The 19,036-nt window shown below is 47.3% G+C and overlaps 1 long non-coding RNA gene across 1 annotated transcript; it reads left to right on the top strand.

Moving 5' to 3' along the window:
* Positions 1-416: 416 nt before the first annotated feature.
* LOC145361973 (uncharacterized) lies at positions 417-17,421 on the top strand. The gene is made up of 4 exons (XR_013889900.1): positions 417-1,896; positions 9,625-11,205; positions 12,795-13,470; positions 16,553-17,421. It is a non-coding gene; the product is annotated as an uncharacterized LOC145361973 (long non-coding RNA).
* Positions 17,422-19,036: the final 1,615 nt, after the last annotated feature.

Raw genomic sequence — 19,036 nt, 5'->3', positions numbered from 1 at the left:
AGTCCAACCAGTTTATTTGATAGTAAACCCACAAGCTTTCGGAAACGGTGGAACCTTCGTCAGGTGTGTGTAAGGAACACCGTTTCCGAAAGCTTGTAGGTTTACTATCAAATAAACTGGTTGGACTTTAACCTGGTGTTGTGAGACTTCTTACTTATTATGAGTTAGTCATAATCTTGTCACAATTGCTATCTCTGATCAGTCTGGTATCAGCTCCGATAACTGGGAATTGGAAATTTTGACATTGTCTATTTTGTCTTACTGTGGCACACCTCAGCAGTTCCCCAAAGAACATTGGGAACCGGTTCACCATCAAACCTCAATGCTGCAATCACTTAGACAAATGGTGAGATTTACTAGTGGCCAGAAGTCCCAGAGCTGAAACATAAACTCTGTTTCTATCTCTCCACAGATGCTGCCTGACCAGTGGAATGCTTCTAACAAGTTCTCTTGTTGAATCAGCTACTCACAGCAACAGGATATTTGGATGCAGTGTTTGTAACAGGGCGACCTGTACACATTGATTGGTTCAATGTTGAATATGTGTCAGTCATCTGGGGGGAAACACAAAGGGGCCACTGATGGATGTTGTTTCTGGGATGGATTCCTTTACTGGATACGTACACGGGATAGTTTTATACCGTGGAGAAGACCACAATGTATCCACGCACTCAATCTCTGCATCTTAACAAACATCAGCAGGAGACGACTTTCATCACACCTTCCTCGGATGGATTCAGTGCCGGGACTCCAGAGGGACGAGGCCTAGTCAACAATTTGTTTCTCCTCCTCACGTAAAATCATCTTTTATTTTTAATGAAAGAAGGTGGTAAGTGATTGGAAGTGATTTTTGTGACAACGATTGGCTGGATGGCACTGATGTGGGTTTGTGTCAGGTCTCAAAGCTAGACCAGTGCTGAGACCCGATTAGCTCACCCTCAGGTAACATCAGTCTCCCTCCACACTTGTAGATTTCTGTGTAAACATATCTTTAACAACAATGACACAGTCTGAAGTGGGTTTTAACATATGATTTTGTGTGTTAGGGGTGTTATTTAGATTGATCAAGGTTCCATTATCCTTCACATCATAATCCTTCTGTTACAGTTGTTCCAATTCTTATCCCCACCCAAAGTCCACTCTGGAGCATGTCTCAGTGAGCAGAAATCCAGCCCAGTGTCACTCAGTCTAAATATCAGGTTCCTGCCTCTGGCCTGCCTGATATCAACTCAAAATCCCCTCAGAACAGTAAATGCTAACATTGTCTTTTTCTCTCACTGTAGGTTGACAGTCACTGGCAGTGGGAGACAGACAGCTGGAACATCCTCAGCAGTTCCCCAAAGAACATTGGGAACCGGTTCACCATCAAACCTCAATGCTGCAATCACTTAGACAAATGGTGAGATTTACTAGTGGCCAGAAGTCCCAGAGCTGAAACATAAACTCTGTTTCTATCTCTCCACAGACGCTGCCTGACCGGTGGAATGCTTCTAACAAGTTCTCTTTATGAATCGAGATTCTGTTGTTGATGTGGGATAAATACCGACGTGTCGACAGTCAGCTACTCACAGCAACAGGATATTTGGATGCAGTGTTTGTAACAGGGCGACCTGTACACATTGATTGGTTCAATGTTGAATATGTGTCAGTCATCTGGGGGGAAACACAAAGGGGCCACTGATGGATGTTGTTTCTGGGATGGATTCCTTTACTGGATACGTACACGGGATAGTTTTATACCGTGGAGAAGACCACAACTGAGAATGTATCCACGCACTCAATCTCTGCATCTTAACAAACATCAGCAGGAGACGACTTTCATCACATCTTCCTCGGATGGATTCAGTGCCAGGACTCCAGAGGGACGAGGCCTAGTCAACAGGCTTTAACATTTAGGTAGGAATGGAACCCTTTTTAAAACTGAAATCTGCCCAATGAATAGAAGTGGGATTTTGTGAGAGTCTGTAACTGGATATGACTGATGTGTATCTAGGACAAGTCTCGCCCTGGGCCTTAACCCCAGTGAGTGCTGAGAGTAAACTGGCTCACCCTCGGGTAACATCAGACGCCCTTCACACTTACTGACTTTACCCCCGTGACATAATCCCATCTTTGACAGAGAGCACCACTGCCTGATCATCAGATGTAGCCAGTAAGGGCACTGGCATTGATCACTGCCACACATGCCATCCTGGGGGTTTATGGGCACATGAAATCAGCCAGTGAAATAAGAGGCTAGGATGGCATTTGCCACCCAGACTTTAATCTCTGCGATCTATGAATCATTCCTTAAAAAGAGGGCCTAAGAAATGGAACTTGCTGTTAGTTGCAGAGCAATCAGTTTGGTTCATCGCTCCTCCAATAATTTTCAATGCGGACGTTAATTTTGTGTTTGTAGGGTAGGGACCAGGCAGTTTAAACACTCTGATTGAGGGGTCCTGTCCCTCCCTTGTTTCCACCCAACCTGAGACGTCATCACATCCATCTCACTGTGAGGAAACCCTGCTTCAAATCTGCCCGTATGTAACACAAGTGAAAGAAACAGGGTAGGAAATGTCTAACTGTCTGAGAAGGTGATTGACTAGTAATGGGAAACCAAGGAAAGTTGAGTGAGTGACAGTAACCAATTTGTTTATTGTCTCAGTTATCCAGCACTGCCTTACACAAAAGCCAAATATTGTGAATATTGGAAATCCGAGCTAAAAAGAGAAAATGTTGGAAGTGTTCAGTAGGTCAGACAGCTTCTGTGGGGAGAGAAACCAAGTTATTGTTTCAGGCCTGTTTCAGAACTGGGAAAAGTTACAGATGTAACAGGTTTTAAACAAGCACTGAGGCACAGAGAGATGGGAGGATGGGAAGAAGGATGGATAAAAGGGAAGGTGTGAATTATAATGAGCACAGGGGATCATCATTAGATCTTCCCATGGGCTTGTGGAGTACAAACTCCTTTATTGAGCGAGCGGAAGCTCACCCAATGGGAAGTGAGCAGCAAGGGATTAAAACCCATTGCTTCAATGTGGACCCGTATTCTGTAGGTTCCTGGGTAGAGACTTGCATGCTGTAAGCTGTGGGTGCGGCTCTTCCTCACGTTATCATTAAAGGATTTTTGGTGATGGCAGACTGGCCTTGGCGGAATTATTACATTGGTGATGGGGAGGAAAAACAAATTTATTTCTCTCCGGACAACCTCCATAGTCACGAACAAGCAACTATTCTCCAGGAAGAGAAAGCAATTATGCCTCTTTTTGGGGAACTTGAATCCTATGATACCTATGAGCTAGTAAGCTTGGTGAAAAAACACTACGACCTGTAGCCCTCTGTTATATTCCAGAGATACCATTTTAATACACAGGGAGAACCCCTGGTGAACCTGATTTTTAGCCAGGTCACGAAAATTAGCAGAACATTGCGAATTCGGACTGCCTCTCAATGAAATGTTACAGATTGGTATGCAGCATAAATAACCTGACTACCCAAAAGAAGCTACTGGCAGAACCCAACCTGGATTTTAAAAAAGTCATTGAAATATCACAATCGCTGGAAAATGCAGAAAAAGGGGCACAGACCTACAACAATGTCGCCCAGTTAGGGAGAGGGGCCTTATGCAATCAGTTCTCAGTGGAGAGTGCTGGCATCAAGAAGCTGTTAAAAGGATCCCTTACAACATCGAAGATTGCACAACACCACTAGGCAATCAAGGAAAGGCAGTGACGGCCCCAGAGGGGTATGGATGCCAGACAATGGCTCACACTGCCAAACGGCACAGCCAAGGTAAAATTTTAGCAATAGGAAAATGCGTGCTTTCAATGAAGACAAGATCAGTAGCTGACCATGCCACACTGGTAAACCCACTTCCAGAAATAGTGACATTACGGTTGAATTGCATCATCGCCACAGAGGTCATCCCTATAGTTGTAGAACTACTGGTGAATGGTCATCCCTTGTAAATGGAGGTGGATACAGGAGCTACGGTCTCTATTCAAGGGAACAGACATCCAACTCCTGGTTTAGAAGACATGAACCCAGCCTAGCAAGCTTCACGGGGGGAACTTGACAAATGAAAAGCACTACAATGGCCCCCAGTGACTCCCAGGTAGCAATCAGCTCATCTCGCACACATTGTTGTACAGTGGCATGGACCAAGACTTATGGGGAGAGATTGACTCCAGCAGATCCAGCTGAACTGGGTGGAGATCCATGCTTGGCATGAGGGTACTGTGTGAAGTTCTTAGTCAATATCCTGGTGTTTTCCAAGAAGGACTGGGAAACATAAAATGGGCCAAATCCAAGTTCTGCATTGACCCCAATGCTACACCAAAATATTTCAGAGCAAGACCAGTCCTATACTCCCTGTTAGTGAAGGTGGAAATTGAACTAAGGGGCCCTGAAAGTTTAGACATAATAAAGTTTGTGCAATTTGCAGAATGGGCTGTAGTCCCCGTCCTTAAGCCAGACAAGTTGATCCAACTCTGTGGGGATTATAAACTAACAGTCAGTCGGGTTTCCAAACATGATAGGTACCCCATGCCCCAAATTGAAGAACTGTATGCTCAGTTAGCAGACGGCCAGACATTCTCCAAGTTGGACATGAGCCACACCTATCTTCAACTTGAATTGGATGAGTCTTCCTGAAAATATGTGAAGGTCAACACATACAAGGGACTGTACAAGTATACTCGCCGGCCGTTCAGGGTCTCATCAGCGTACACCATATTCCAATGAGTTGTGGAGAACATACTCCAAGGGCTACCCAGAGTGGCAGTGTACTTGGATGACATTCTGGTCATGGGGGCTTTGGAACAAGAATACCTGACAAAATTAGAAGTGGTCTTGCAGAGATTCTCAAGAGCGGGAGTACACTTGAATTGGCTATCGGGGAGATGGCAAAGGGTTATACCTAGTAGAGGATTAGGTGAAAACCATCAAAGAAGCACCACTTCCACAAACATCACAGAGTTAAAACCCTTCCTGGGATTAATCAATTATTATGGAAACTTTATCCTGAATTTGGCTTCAATGCTGTACCTTTGCATATCCTACTATGAAAATACCAAGGGGGTCCTGGGAAGCACCAGAGAAGAGCCTTTCGACAAAGTTACACAACAGCTACTGTCATCTAATCTATTGGCCCATTTGACTCCAAGGAAGAACTCACGCTGGCATACAGTGCTTCTCCATACAGGGTTAGGGCCATTCTTTCAGATACAATCCCTACAGTGCAGGAGGAGGCCATTCGACCTATCAAGTCTGCACCGACTCTCCAAAAGATTGTCTCACTCAGGCCCACCCCTGCCTTATCCCCTAACCCTGTGCATTTACCAACTAACTGACACATCCCTGGGCACTAAAGGGCAATTTAGCATGGCCAATCCACATATGCTGCGCATCTTTGGACCCTAAGGGGGCAATTTACCATGGCCAATCCATCCAACCTACACATCTTTGGACTACAAAGGGACAATTTAGCATGGCCAATCCACCTAATCTTGGACTGTGGGAGGAAACCGGAGCACCTGGAGGAAACCCACGTAGACATGGGGAGAATGTGCAAACTCCACACAGATAGTGACCCAAAGCCGGAATTGAACCCGGGTCCCTGGCGCTGTGAGGCAGCTGTGCTAACCACTGTGCCACCATGCTGCCTAAAAGATGGGACAGAAAAGCCCATTGCATATGCATCCAGGGCCCTCTTGCTGCCAGGCGGAGGTATTCTCAGATCGAGAGAGAGGGATTGGCGGCCATATTTGGTGTGAAAAAGTTCCATCAATACGTCAATGGCAGACATAATAGTTACTGACCATAAACCCTTATCAGGACGTTTTAAAGAAGATAAGGTAATGCACCTATAGTTTCTGCCCAGATACAGCTTTGGACCTTGCTACTTGTGGCCTATACACACCTTCTAGAGCACTGCCCTGGAACTCAGATTACCAACACCGATGCCTCCTGTTGCCCACAAGCCTGACTTTCTTCGCCAGCATTGGAAGTGGTCATGGTGAACCTACATTTTTTTGAGACTGCTGTTCTCCAGAAGGTAGATTAATGCCTGGACACAAAAGGATTCAAACTTGTCTAAAATAAGGCATATGATCCTACATGGTGGATTCCAAGGACAATCCTCAGAAGTAATGAATCCCTATCGGGTTCATTTGGTGCTCAGTGTTACGGATCGGATCATTCTCTGGGGGTCCCATGTAGTTGTTCCTCACCCAGAGTCCAATATTAACGGAACTACATAACAGCCATTCCTGGAGTATCCAAAATGAAACTGCTAGGTAGGAGTTACATCTGGTGGCCTGGACTTGACTCAGACACCACGGACTTGGTGAAGAGGTATGACTTATACCAAGAGAATCAAAAACTCTACAAATACATAAAGGGCAAAAGAGTAACAAGGGAGAGAGTAGAGTCTCTTAAGGATCAACACGGTCATCTGTGTGCAGATCCACAAGAGATGGGTTAAGATCCTAAATGAATATTTCTCATCAGTATTTACTGTTGAGAAAAGCACTGATGTTAGGGAACTTGGGGAAATAAATAGTGATGTCTTGAGAATGTACATATTACAGAGAAGGAGGCGCTGGAAGTCTTAAAGCGCATCAAGGTAGATAAATCCCCAGGACCTGATGAGATATATCCCAGGATATTGTGGGAGGCTAGGGAGGAAATTGCGGGTCCCCTAGCCGAGATATTTGAATCATTGATAGTCACGGTGAGGTGTCTGAAGATTGGAGAGTGGCAAATGTTGTGCCTTTGTTTAAAAAGGGGTTCAGGGAAAAGCCTGGGAACTACAGGCCAGTGAGCCTCACATCTGTGGTGGGTAAATTGTTGGAAGTATTTTGAAAGACAAGATCTACAGGAATTTAGAGATGCAAGGACTGATTAGGGACAGTCAGCATGGCTTTGTGAGTGGAAAATCATGTCTCACCAATTTGATTGAGTTTTTTGAAGGGGTAACCAAGAAGGTAGATGAGGGCAGTGCAGCTGATGTTATCTACATGGAATTTAGCAAGGCCTTTGACAAGGTACCACATGGTAAGTTGTCGCATAAGGTTAAATCTCACGGGATCCAGGATGAGGTATCTAAATGGATACAAAATTGGCTTCTTGACAGAAGCCGGAGGGTGGTTGTAGAGGGTTGTTTTTCAAACTGGAGGCCTGTGACGAGTGGTGTGCCTCAGGGATCAGTGCTGGGTTTACTGTTATTTGTCATTTATATTAATGATTTAGATGAGAATATAGGAGACATTGTTAGTAAGTTTGCAGATGACACCAAGATTGGTGGCATAGTGGACAGTGAAGAAAGCTATCTCTAATTGCAATGGGATCTTGATCAATTGGGCCAGTGGGTTGACGAATGGCAGATGGAATTTAATTTAGACAAATGTGAGGTGATGCATTTTGGTAGATTGAACCAGGGCAGGACTTACTCAGTTAATGGTAGGGCGTTGGGGAGAGTTACAGAACAAAGAGATTTAGGGGTACAGGTTCATAGCTCCTTGAAAGTGGAGTCACAGGTGGACAGAGTGGTGAAGAAGGCATTCAGCATGCTTGGTTTCATCGGTCAGAACATTGAATACAGGAGTTGGGACGTCTTGTTGAAGTTGTACAAGACATTGGTAAGGCCACACTTGGAATACTGTGTACAGTTCTGGTCACCCTATTATAGAAAGGATATTATTAAACTAGAAAGAGGGCAGGAAAGATTTATTAGGATGCTATTGGGACTTGATGGTTTGAGTTATAAGGAGAGGCTGGATAGACTGGGACTTTTTTCTCTGGAGTGTAGGAGGCTGAGGGTGATCTTATAGAGGTCTATAAAATAATGAGGGCATAGATCTGCTAGATAGTCAATATCTTTTCCCAAAGGTAGGGGAGTCTAAGACTAGAGGGCATAGGTTTAATTAAGGTGAGAGAAGAGAGATACAAAAGCGTCCACAGGGGCAATTTTTTCACACAGAGGGTGGTGAGTGTCTGGAACAAGCTGCCAGAGGTAGTAGTAGAGGTGGGTACAATTTTGTCTTTTAAAAAGCATTTAGATAGTTACAGGATAAGATGGGTATAGAGGGATATGGGCCAAATGCGGGCAATTGGGATTAGCTTAGGGGTTTAAAAAAAAGGGGTGGTATGGACAAAGGGCCTGTTTCCATGCTGTAAACCTCTATGACTCTAACTCCCTCCCTCAGTGGGGGTACTGGGTGAAAATGGACCTTAAGGGGGAGGGATGTTATGATGTCCACAAAGGGCATGAAGGATTGTCAATAGATCTCCTGGTGGGCTTTGTGAAGTACAAACTCCCTTATCGAGTGAGTGGAGCTTCGCCCACTGGGAAGTGAGCGGTGGAGGGTTAAAACCCATTGCTTTAATTCAGACGGTATTCTGTAGCTTCCTGGGTATTGACTTGGCTTCTGTAAGCCGTGGGATCGGCTCTTTCTTGTGTTATCATAAAGGGGCTTTTGGTGATGGAAAACTGGCCTTGGCAGAATTGTTACATTGTGTGACATGGGGAAAAGGCAGGAGAGATTAAATGACAAAAGGGAGGATAGTGCAAGGCAAAAGCAAATAGTAATGGAAATCTTCAAGGCTGTGAAGCACTTTGGGACATCTGCAAGTTATGAAAGGTGCTACATAAATGTAAGTTCCTTCTTTCTGGGAACAGACAGCAACAACTTTTCATTTCATTAATACTGCTGGTCCTTCCCCTCGCCTATCATTTACAGTTGTATCACATGCATCAGCTTTGAGTAAGTTCTTGCTTCTGTGTGAGCACATATTCTAGTTTCACATGTCTGGGCAGTACTGAGGGAAAGCTGCACAGTTGGAGCAGACACTGTCAGTTGAGGTGTTAAACTGAGCTCTGCGATGCAAAAGATGCCATTGCACTCTTTGAAAAGAAAAGTTTTCCCAGTGTCCTGGCCAAGATTTTTCCCTTAACTATCACCATCAAGGCAGATTATCTGACAAATTATTGAATTGTCTTTTTGTGGGATCCTGCTGTGCATAACTTTGGTAATCAACACTGTGGTGATTGGCCCCTTAAGGATCTACCAGCAGAGTAAGGATCACATGTCCTGCGAGACCAGTCAGGAAGCAGGCTGGGGGATCATGGTGGAGAGAGTGGACATACGGAAGATATTCCCATTAGTGGGAGAGACTAGGATCCGAGGGCACAGCCTCAGAGTAAAGGGACAACCTTTTAGAATCGAGGAGGAATTTCTTCAGCCAGAGAGTGGTGAATCTGTGGAATTCATTGCCACAGAGGAGACTGAGGAGGCCGGGTCATTGAGTGTCTTTAAGACAGAGATAGATAGATTCTTGATTGGTAAGGGGATCAAAGGTTATGGGGAAAAGGAAGGATGGGGTTGAAAAATTTATCGGCCATGATCAAATTGTGGAGCAGCCTGGATGGACAGAATGGCCTCATGCTGCTCCTATATCTTATGGTAAGCAGGGGTTTCTGTTCCAGATCCTTCTCGAGAGCTGGCTGTGGCCATGAGACTGCAAGCCTTTGTATAGCCTTTATCTGTAAATAAAGGTGTTATAGTTCTTCTCTTAACTGCTGAATAAGAATTATTACAAACTCAGAACAGTAAATGCTAACATTGTCTTTTTCTCTCACTGTAGGCTGACAGTCACTGGCAGTGGGAGACAAACAACTGGAACAACCTCAGCAGTTCCCCAAAGAACATTGGGAACCGGTTCACCATCAAACCTCAATGCTGCAATCACTTAGACAAATGGTGAGATAAATACCAATGTGTCGACAATCAGCTACTCACAGCAACAGGATATTTGGATGCAGTGTTTGTAACAGGGCGACCTGTACACATTGATTGGTTCAATGTTGAATATGTGTCAGTCATCTGGGGGGAAACACAAAGGGGCCACTGATGGATGTTGTTTCTGGGATGGATTCCTTTACTGGATACGTACACGGGATAGTTTTATACCGTGGAGAAGACCACAATGTATCCACGCACTCAATCTCTGCATCTTAACAAACATCAGCAGGAGACGACTTTCATCACACCTTCCTCGGATGGATTCAGTGCCGGGACTCCAGAGGGACGAGGCCTAGTCAACAATTTGTTTCTCCTCCTCACGTAAAATCATCTTTTATTTTTAATGAAAGAAGGTGGTAAGTGATTGGAAGTGATTTTTGTGACAACGATTGGCTGGATGGCACTGATGTGGGTTTGTGTCAGGTCTCAAAGCTAGACCAGTGCTGAGACCCGATTAGCTCACCCTCAGGTAACATCAGTCTCCCTCCACACTTGTAGATTTCTGTGTAAACATATCTTTAACAACAATGACACAGTCTGAAGTGGGTTTTAACATATGATTTTGTGTGTTAGGGGTGTTATTTAGATTGATCAAGGTTCCATTATCCTTCACATCATAATCCTTCTGTTACAGTTGTTCCAATTCTTATCCCCACCCAAAGTCCACTCTGGAGCATGTCTCAGTGAGCAGAAATCCAGCCCAGTGTCACTCAGTCTAAATATCAGGTTCCTGCCTCTGGCCTGCCTGATATCAACTCAAAATCCCCTCAGAACAGTAAATGCTAACATTGTCTTTTTCTCTCACTGTAGGTTGACAGTCACTGGCAGTGGGAGACAGACAGCTGGAACATCCTCAGCAGTTCCCCAAAGAACATTGGGAACCGGTTCACCATCAAACCTCAATGCTGCAATCACTTAGACAAATGGTGAGATTTACTAGTGGCCAGAAGTCCCAGAGCTGAAACATAAACTCTGTTTCTATCTCTCCACAGACGCTGCCTGACCGGTGGAATGCTTCTAACAAGTTCTCTTTATGAATCGAGATTCTGTTGTTGATGTGGGATAAATACCGACGTGTCGACAGTCAGCTACTCACAGCAACAGGATATTTGGATGCAGTGTTTGTAACAGGGCGACCTGTACACATTGATTGGTTCAATGTTGAATATGTGTCAGTCATCTGGGGGGAAACACAAAGGGGCCACTGATGGATGTTGTTTCTGGGATGGATTCCTTTACTGGATACGTACACGGGATAGTTTTATACCGTGGAGAAGACCACAACTGAGAATGTATCCACGCACTCAATCTCTGCATCTTAACAAACATCAGCAGGAGACGACTTTCATCACATCTTCCTCGGATGGATTCAGTGCCGGGACTCCAGAGGGACGAGGCCTAGTCAACAGGCTTTAACATTTAGGTAGGAATGGAACCCTTTTTAAAACTGAAATCTGCCCAATGAATAGAAGTGGGATTTTGTGAGAGTCTGTAACTGGATATGACTGATGTGTATCTAGGACAAGTCTCGCCCTGGGCCTTAACCCCAGTGAGTGCTGAGAGTAAACTGGCTCACCCTCGGGTAACATCAGACGCCCTTCACACTTACTGACTTTACCCCCGTGACATAATCCCATCTTTGACAGAGAGCACCACTGCCTGATCATCAGATGTAGCCAGTAAGGGCACTGGCATTGATCACTGCCACACATGCCATCCTGGGGGTTTATGGGCACATGAAATCAGCCAGTGAAATAAGAGGCTAGGATGGCATTTGCCACCCAGACTTTAATCTCTGCGATCTATGAATCATTCCTTAAAAAGAGGGCCTAAGAAATGGAACTTGCTGTTAGTTGCAGAGCAATCAGTTTGGTTCATCGCTCCTCCAATAATTTTCAATGCGGACGTTAATTTTGTGTTTGTAGGGTAGGGACCAGGCAGTTTAAACACTCTGATTGAGGGGTCCTGTCCCTCCCTTGCAGAAGCGAATAGTAATAAAAATCTCCTTCATTTGACACAAGGCTGCAAACACCTCAAATTACTTCATTGGCTGTAAAGCACTTTGGGAATCTGCAAGTTATGAAAAGTGCTATCTAAATGCACGTTCCTTCTTTCTGGGGACACAGAGTAACGGCTTTTCATTTCATTAATACTGTTGGCTGTTCCTACCCTCTATCATTTACACTTGTATCTCATGCATCAGCTTTCAGCAGGTCGTTATCACTCTTGCTTCTGTGTGAGTACATATTCTAGTTTCACAAGTCTAGGCAGTACTGAGGGGAAGCTGCACAGTTGGAGCAGACACTTTCAATTGAGGTGTTAAACTGAGTCTACGATGTAAAAAGATCCCATGGCACTCTTGGAAAGGAGAGTTTTCCCAGTGCAGGAACAGAAAATAGTGGAAAATCTCAGCAGGTGTGACAGCATCTCTGGAGAGAGAAAATAGAGCCAGTGTTTTGAGCCTGGATGACCCTACATCGGAGCTAAGAGCAAAGAAAATCAGAAAAAGAATACTATGAGGGTGGGGGAGGGCAAATTGAATATAAGTGAGGATGAAGAAGGCTGAGAAGGTAGGTTCTTTAAGGTTCTGAGAAGGTAGGTTCTTTACCCAGAGGGTGGTGAGGGATTGGAATGCCCTGCCTGCTGCAGTTGTAAATGCGCCTAGTTTGGGGGCGTTTAAGAGATCCGTGGATAGGTTTATGGATGGAAAGGGATTGGTTTAGGTTAGAGGGTCATTGTTTTTTAACTGGTCGGCGCAACATCATGGGCCGAAGGGCCTGTTCTGCGCTGTAATGTTCTATGAGAAAGGTGCTAAAAGTGTCCATTAAGTGATCAGGATGTGTGAATGGAGTTTTCCCAGTGCCCTGGCCAACATTCTTTCCTTAATTACCACCATCAACGCAGATTGTCTGACAAATTTTGGAATAGTATCTTGTGCAATGTTACTGTGCATAAGTTTGGTATTCGACACGGAGCAGGAAATGCTAACATTGTCTTTTTCTCTCACTGTAGGTTGACAGTCACTGGCAGTGGGAGACAAACAGCTGGAACATCCTCAGCAGTCCCCCAAAGAACATTGGGAACCGGTTCACCATCAAACCTCAATGCTGCAATCACTTAGACAAATGGTGAGATTTACTAGTGGCCAGAAGTCCCAGAGCTGAAACATAAACTCTGTTTCTATCTCTCCACAGACGCTGCCTGACCGGTGGAATGCTTCTAACAAGTTCTCTTTATGAATCGAGATTCTGTTGTTGATGTGGGATAAATACCGACGTGTCGACAGTCAGCTACTCACAGCAACAGGATATTTGGATGCAGTGTTTGTAACAGGGCGACCTGTACACATTGATTGGTTCAATGTTGAATATGTGTCAGTCATCTGGGGGGAAACACAAAGGGGCCACTGATGGATGTTGTTTCTGGGATGGATTCCTTTACTGGATACATACACGGGATAGTTTTATACCGTGGAGAAGACCACAACTGAGAATGTATCCACGCACTCAATCTCTGCATCTTAACAAACATCAGCAGGAGACGACTTTCATCACACCTTCCTCGGATGGATTCAGTGCCGGGACTCCAGAGGGACGAGGCCTAGTCAACAGGCTTCACCAAAGAAAAGGAATTTGTTTCTCCTCCTCACGTAAAATCATCTTTGTGTTGGACCAATTTTAAAAAGGCGGTAAGTGGGAAGAAGTGTGATTTTGTGACAGCCTCCTGGGTGTCTCTGATGTGTATCTGTGACAGCTTCACCCAGCCTCAAAGCCAGCTCACATGGTGCAGGCACTTGGCTAGCTCACCCCCCCTGGTTATATCATGCCTTTCCTGCATATTGTGTTTTTAAAGTGATCTTTGAATTATGCTGTCATTTATGATTCATTGAGAAATTGCTCCATCAGGAACTTTGCAGCTAGTTTAATGGCCACACGTTTTGAATGTGTAAGAAATGAGCACGGATAAAATGTATCTGCAAGAGATTCCCCCAAAGGGAGAAAAAAGAACTTCCACATTCACGGCAGCACAATGAACAATATGCAGTTTGGAATGCCAGTAAGAGTGGAAAATGATATGAAATAGGACAAGAGGCATGATTCAGTTAGAAAGAACAAGATTTTTGAAATAAAAACAGTGGACCCGATTTTAGCATGAAGTTGGTGCCGTTTTCAGGCGTGAAAATTTGGTTGAAGTCAGGCGTGAGGCAAATAGCGCCTCTGCACCAGTTCCTCCTTTACCAAGGCCTGAAAATGGCTGCAATCGGAAGCACGTCCGAAAGCGGTGCGATGGCCATTTAAATGTATTTGCATGCATTTAAATTGACTTAATGGCACTTCCTCCCTTTACCACCGCATTCGCCTGTCTGGAATCAGCATGAAACAGACATGCTCCACAATAGTCCGATTCAGGTGCTCCAGTTAGTGAGGGTTAGTGAGGAGGTTAAGTGCTGAGCTTGAGATCAGTGAGGGGAGGAGATGAAAAGGGGTCGGCTGCCACTCTGCCTGTGATCAGTGAGGGGGAAGGGGGGGGTCCGCTGTCACTCTGTCTGAGATCAGTGAGGGGGAAGGGGGGGGTCCGCTGTCACTCTGCCTGTGATCAGTGAGGGGGAAGGGGGGGGTCCGCTGTCACTCTGTCTGAGATCAGTGAGGGGGAAGGGGGGGGTCCGCTGTCACTCTGTCTGAGATCAGTGAGGGGGAAGGGGGGGGTCCGCTGTCACTCTGTCTGAGATCAGTGAGGGGGAAGGGGGGGGTCCGCTGTCACTCTGTCTGTGATCAGTGAGGGGGAAGGGGGGGGGTCCGCTGTCACTCTGTCTGTGATCAGTGAGGGGGAAGGGGGGGGTCCGCTGCCACTCTGCCTGTGATCAGTGAGGGGTAAGGGGGGGGTCTGCTGTCACTCTGTCTGTGATCAGTGAGGGGGAAGGGGGGGGTCCGCTGCCACTCTGTCTGAGATCAGTGAGGGGTAAGGGGGGGGTCCACTGTCACTCTGTCTGAGATCAGTGAGGGGGAAGGGGGGGGTCCGCTGTCACTCTGTCTGTGATCAGTGAGGGGGAAGGGGGGGTCCGCTGTCACTCTGCCTGTGATCAGTGAGGGGGAAGGGGGGGGTCCGCTGTCACTCTGCCTGAGATCAGTGAGGGGGAAGGGGAGGGTCCGCTGCCACTCTGTCTGTGATCAGTGAGGGGGAAGGGGGGGGTCCGCTGCCACTCTGTCTGTGATCAGTGAGGGGGAAGGGGGGGGGTCCGCTGTCACTCTGTCTGTGATCAGTGAGGGGGAAGGGGGGGGTCCGCTGCCACTCTGACTGTGATCAGTGAGGGGGAAGGGGGGGGTCCGCTGTCACTCTGTCTGTGATCAGTGAGGGGGAGGGGGGGGTCCGCTGTCACTCTGTCTGTGATCAGTGAGGGGGAAGGGGGGGGTCCGCTGCCACTCTGACTGTGATCAGTGAGGGGGAAGGGGGGGGTCCGCTGTCACTCTGTCTGTGATCAGTGAGGGGGAGGGGGGGGTCCGCTGCCACTCTGTCTGAGATCAGTGAGGGGGAAGGGGGGTCCGCTGCCACTCTGTCTGAGATCAGTGAGGGGGGTAAGGGGGGCGTCCGCTCCCACTCTGTCTGTGATCAGTGAGGGAAAGTGGGGGGTACGTTGCCACTCTGCCTGAGATCAGTTGGAAGGAATGGAGAGGAGGGACCTGTGATCGTTCTGGGTGGCAGAGGTGTGGGGGGGAGAAATAAGGGGGTCAGTAATGTTGTGGGGATGGAGCAGTGTCCTGGGGGCCAGGGGGAGCCATTATCTGGCCCGGGAGGGATGTGGCAGGGGAACATTACTTGGAAAATTTTTTCTGTGCATGCGCAGTTGGAGGCTCCGATTGGATCTGCAGGGTTTCGGGCGTGTTAAGCCCCACCCACAGGCTTCTACAGTACGATTTGGAATCATTGATATTTTTTCAGGCAGAATGTGTATGGGGAGAACAGGTCTAAAAGTCAGATCTGAAACACTCCCAGTTTCAAGTCTGCCCAGCATTTAGAATCAAAATGGTAAATTAGGGGCCAGCAAGTACAGGAAAAACTCAGCAGGTCTGGGAGCATCTGTGGAGAAAGAAACAGAATTAATGTTTCAAGTTTGTATGACTCTTCTTTAGAACTAAAGAGGGATAGAAATGTGATGGTTTATAGAGTAGGAGAGGGGGTGGAGAAGATGGAACAGAATAGAAGGTCAGGAATAGGTAGGAGCTAAGGCGAGATTGACAAAGATGACATGGACACAAGACAAAGGGAGTATTTAGGGCTAAAGAAGGTGCTGATAGTGGCATAAAGGTAAGATAGCAGAATATGTTACTAGGAAAGCAAATGTCAGTACTCAGTGAAAGCAAAGCTAAAGAACATGTGACAGAAGGCCCGGTGGGGGATGGGTGGGTTTGTTTGGGGAAAACCAAAAAAGCTTTGTTAAGTCCAGAAGGATTTAACGTGCCTAACCGGAAGATGAGGTACAGTTCGCGATCTCTGACATGAAGCATCCTCTGGTCTTCCAGGAAATATGCCACATTTATTAATTTCAGACACAGTTTCCTGCACAAGTATCCGAACAACAGACATCAACGTGAAGTCTGACTCGCATGGGAAAGTGTGGAAAATCTGGGATTGGTTTGATTGACTCTCAGTGGCTCAATTTTCGATTGAGATTTCAGAATAGCAAATGTTACTTTCCTGACTATATTTGCCAAAATGTGCATTGAATTAGGAATGGATTACTAATTTGCAAAGGTGTCTTTTTTTTCTTGCAGGACACAGAGGGATGCACTGGTCCCTGCCTGGAGCATTGGAGGTAGAGAGACATACAACTCACACCTATACACTGCTGGGCCTGAGTGATTGAAGGCAACAGCACATGGCTCACACTTGCTTTTCCAGTAACCTGCTCTCTGCCTCTCTCCCTCTTGCCACTTCTCTCCTCTATCCTCCTGCATGACACCCCTCTCACTCCCTTACTCGCTTTCTCCAAGTGAGGGTTTGTGAGAGGGAGCCAGACAGAGAAGTGGTGAGTGGGAGGGTCTGCAACAGGAAGAGAAGCAGGGTGGAATCTTGTGGCGAGCTAACAAGGTACCAGCTTTTTGCAAAGAGCTACTGCATTTTGTGCCACTCAGGCATTTAACAGGGCAGCATTGGGTCTTCCCTGGGGTCAAGGACCCCAGGAAGCATTGGGTCTTCCTGCCAAGTGGCTGTCCCATCTGATTGGCTGGCAGCTCTTCTGTACTTAGCAGCACCATCAGGGTGATGGTGGCCATTGCCAGTACTACACCCAGCTGAGGCCTTGGATTAAGGAGGAACCAGATGGCTGGCAAGGTGCTGCGTGGAGGGGCTCTCACAGGACAGTGATGAGGGATTAGACAGCAAAGGAAGGACTGGAGTTTACAGTGGACCCCATCCACCCCCGAACAACGCTGGCATTAATTGCCCACTTAAGTTTTCTGTTAGTGAGACAGGAAGGTCATCCAAGGGGCTTCCCACCATGGATTTAATCGGGGTGCAGGCAGGAAGATGATGGCCCTCCAGCAGCAGGCTTCACCTCCACACCCGTCACTGTGTGGAGCACAAGACAATGTCCACAATAAGCAGAAGAGAGGTGGTGACAGGGAGAGAGTGGCAGGAGAGAGAGATGGGACGGGAGGGGGAGACAGGGTGGGAGGGGGAGAAGGGAAGGGGAGATGGGGGGAGACGGGAGGGGAAGACAAGGGAGAGGGGAGATGGGAGGAGGAAACGGGGGGAGGGGAGATGGGACGGGACAGGAGGAGAAGGCAGGAGGAAGGGCAGAGACGGGAGAGGGAGGGGGAAATGGGGGGGAGATGGGAGGAGGGGATTCGGGACAGGACAGGGAGACGGGAGGAGGAGACAGGATGGGAGGGGGAGATGGGAGAGGGCAGGAGAAACGGGGGGCAGATGTGGGGAGGGGAGACAGGGCTGGACAGGGAGGCAGGACGTAGAGACAGGAGGGGGGAGTGGATTGGGGAGTGGGAGGGTCAGAGAGGACAATTGGGCAGCTGCACTTTCAGGGATGGGAAGGCGAGGGGAAGAGTCAGTGAGGGGGAGGGTGGGCGAGGGAGAGGGTGGACGAGGGAGAGGGTAGGCAAGGGAGAGGGTCAGCGAAGAGGGGGAGGGTGGGTGGGGGTAGTGTGGGCAAGGGGGAGGGACGGCGAGGGAGGGAGGGTTGGCAGGGGGGAGGGCCAGTGAGGGGGGAGGGCCGGCGAGGGGGGAGGGTGGGCGAGGGGGAAGGGTGAGCGGGGGGGAGGAACTGCAAGAGGGAGAGCAGGATGGGGGAGGGTCAGTGAGGGGGAAGATTGGTAGGGAGAGGGTTGGGTGGGGGAGGGTGGACAAGAGGGAAGGATGGTGAGGGGGAGGGTGGGCAGGGGAAGGGACGACAAGGGGGAGGACAGGCAAGGGGGAGTGTCAGCGAGGGTGAGGTTCAGTGAGGGGGTGGGACGGCGAGATGGAGGGTGGGCGAGGGGGGAGGGTTGGTGAGGGGGGAGGGTCAGTGAGGAGGGGGAGGGTCGGTGAGGGTGGGGGTCAGTAAGGGGGTCGGACGGCGAGATGGAGGGTGGGCGAGGGGATAGCACGGTGAGGGGGAGGTAAGTAGAAAGAGTTAGTTAGTATGTTATTAAACACATTAACAACTACAATTGGAGTGTTGTTTACATTTACTAATGTCTTTACCATGTATCATCAATTTCTTGCCTTTTCCACACCACGATCCCCTTTTTAAAATATATTTTTATCGAAGATTTTTCCCATTTTTACAATCAATGTAACCAGCTCTCCCTGATTGGTGCAGTTCAGAATAACCCTGTCTCCACATATACATTCAGACAGAGACAAAAGTTGGTGTGGATTATTCATTTTCAAAACAAACAGCGCCTCCAAAGATACGAACAATGAAAAGATGTTTCCGACATTGGGAAAAACTGGATAAAGCTATGAGTACATCGGCACAACGGTAAAGCATACTTCCCCATCTCCAGCTACATCAGGAGCACCACTGTCTTCCCAGGATATGTGCTCTGTTTACATCTTTACAGGAGTCCGTCAGAGATTCTTCAAAATAGCGAAAATACAGGAACAAACTGCACAACACCAACCATTCAGTTTCCTTTCCAACTGTGAGGACTCGATGGGCCATACCTGCAACCTTTACCCCAAACCACCCACCCAACCTCCCTGCAGTGCCACTACTCACATTAACCAGGATAAGAGTTAAGAATACCACATAGTGCGCA

This window comes from Carcharhinus amblyrhynchos, chromosome X (assembly GCF_965287045.1).
Source record: "Carcharhinus amblyrhynchos chromosome X, sCarAmb.v2.hapA, whole genome shotgun sequence".
In the NCBI taxonomy this organism is placed as follows: Eukaryota; Metazoa; Chordata; class Chondrichthyes; order Carcharhiniformes; family Carcharhinidae; genus Carcharhinus; species Carcharhinus amblyrhynchos.
This window is presented reverse-complemented; position numbering and strand designations above follow the sequence as displayed.